This window comes from Chionomys nivalis, chromosome 10, assembly GCF_950005125.1.
Source record: "Chionomys nivalis chromosome 10, mChiNiv1.1, whole genome shotgun sequence".
Taxonomy (NCBI): Eukaryota; Metazoa; Chordata; class Mammalia; order Rodentia; family Cricetidae; genus Chionomys; species Chionomys nivalis.
In genome coordinates this window covers 44,848,082-44,850,494 of record NC_080095.1, presented here as the reverse complement: position 1 = coordinate 44,850,494, position 2,413 = coordinate 44,848,082, and positions in this window count along the sequence as shown.

Here is a 2,413-nt window from a genome sequence, read left to right as displayed (position 1 = left end):
ACAAGCAGGATCATAGTCGGCCCCCAATCCTCACCACATCTTCCGGTGCTGCAGCCAAGTCTGGCTCACAGGAGAGTGAGCGATTGTTGGAGGAATAAAGGGACCCTTCCTGAGCTGCCCATGGTCTGCTGTTCCTTCATGTCCCCTCTCCAAGACTCTGAGTGTGTCCTGGGATCACGGGGCTCCTGAGGTGGCCCGGGCTTCTACCTAGGTTGACCTGTATCCTCACTCTTCTCCCCACCACAGTCCACTACACACTCCCATAGATGGGCAGCAGAGGAGATCCCCGATATACGGAAGGGTCCTTCATAGGGTGTGCTTTCGGGTGGCTCTGGAAGGTCCGTGAATGCATGGGGTTTTCTCCCACCCACCTAGTTTGGGCTCCCTTAATGTCCCTGAGGCGGATTTATTGGAAACAAATCTGAACAGATGAGCGCTGCCCCCTTGGCCCAGGTCTCTTTCCATGAGTAAAATGAAAGAAAGTATGTGAACCTCACAGAGTGAGGTTCATGGCATGTCTCTCTCCTGGGTGAGCCCACGCAGAGACCATCTAACAGCAGGCACCCGACCTCTCAGATCAAAAGCCGATCAGACACCTGGAAATGCTGCTGCCATTAATAATCCCCATGCTGACCCACACTAAGGAGGGAAGGAACCAAGCAAGGCAAGACCCTGCACTTTAGGATCTGTGCTGATACCGATGTGTGTGGTACAAGTGAGCATACAAAGTTTTTTATGGGGCTGAGTGCCAGGCATAGTTCCAAAAAGAAGGGTGGTATTGGGGACCACGGGGGCAAAGAGGTTAAGAAATTAGGGTTCTTCCAAGTGGTCTCTTCAGTCTCCTTTCCCTTTCTGTCCAGCTGTCCATCGCTACATGACACACTGGCCCAGACTCAGTAACTTCACACAGCTATTAGGTTGATTCTGTTCTAGGGAGCACTTGCCATAGTGGTCCAACAGCTGCTAAGGCTAGAGCCATCAGAAAGGTCTATGAGCCAGATGCCCAGAAGAGGTGTCATTCATTCCGTATGACTGGATCCAAGCTGTGGAAGGTCTAGAATTTCTGTAGTAATCAGTCTTTTGGTCAAACACATCACTGTGCTAGCAGAGAGAACATACAAGGCTGCCGTCTTGGGGGGGGTCTCTCTACAACAACCACCTTTATACAAAGTAATCTAAGGGAGGGGAGAAGGAGAGGGACAGACTAAGAATGAGCATGAGAGAGAAACAGAAAGAAACTAACCCAAGGGCTTAGTTTGGGGTATGTTTGGGGCTTAATTTGGGACTCAGTATGGGGAAGTCAAGACTTTGTCCTTGTGTCAAAAGAAGGAACGTCTCTCAAGTTACATCCGACTGTTCCCTCACCTCACATCCCAAGGTACATTCCTAAACTATGCCCGGACCCAGGGTTCTGGAACCAGTATGTGGAAGAGAGCGGGGGGGGGGGGGGGGGAAGAAAACCGCTTACATCATCCTAACTAACCATCCCACATTTAAGAATGAGCCTGCTACGTGACTGTTCTCTGTGAAATTGTTTATCTGCCCTTGTTGAAGTGTGGCCTCTAAGGGTCATGATCTGTTGCCTATGACGTCCCAACAGCGGTTGCCCTGGAGATTTGGAAGTCAAAGATGGTAGAAGAACCTCTTGCCAGGATGATCTCATATGAAAAATCCTTTTGCTGGGGCTGCAGCCCAGCAGCAGAGCACGCTTAGCGCACACAAGGCTTTCCGTTCAGTGCCAGAAACGGGGAAAATATCTCCCGGCTTTCTTGTGACCGACCACCTGGCAACTGAGCTATGAGGGGAAAGGAAAGAACCATAAATCCTTGCATATGTACGCGGGCAGAGCGGGGTGGGCAAAGCATAGCTCTTCTCGGCCCTCTGACTGTTTCTGCTCCCTCTAAGGGCCATCCAGTTAACCTCACTGGACTTTGGTTCTGGAGCCTTGTTTGGGAGGCTGTAGAACCATCTGGATGTTTGAGATTACCTTTCCCACGCTAGATAAGTCAAGCACAGTATCTCATTCCTAAGACTGAAGCCGGCTTCCTCCAGCCTCTGCCTGGCTCTCCATTGCATATTGTGACAGTCTTCGTTATTGCAAAGCAGAACAGGGTACTTTGCACGTCATATTTCTCCTACAAAGTCACTTTTAATCCACCCTACTCGAGAGCTCTTCAACCTTCTTCAGTAACAACGAGGTTTATTTACTACCCTCTCCCTCGAGAATTCCTTAGTTCATGACAAAATCTCATCTTTGTTCCACGAAAATTCCACTTCTATTTGCCTTTAAAAATAAAATAAATAAATAAATGCTGGCCAGCCCACAGCCTCCAAACAAAAGCCAGTGCCTTGACAATAACCATCATCGCTCCGAAATCCCAAGTGACAATAAACAGGAAAACCAAAAGAGGGG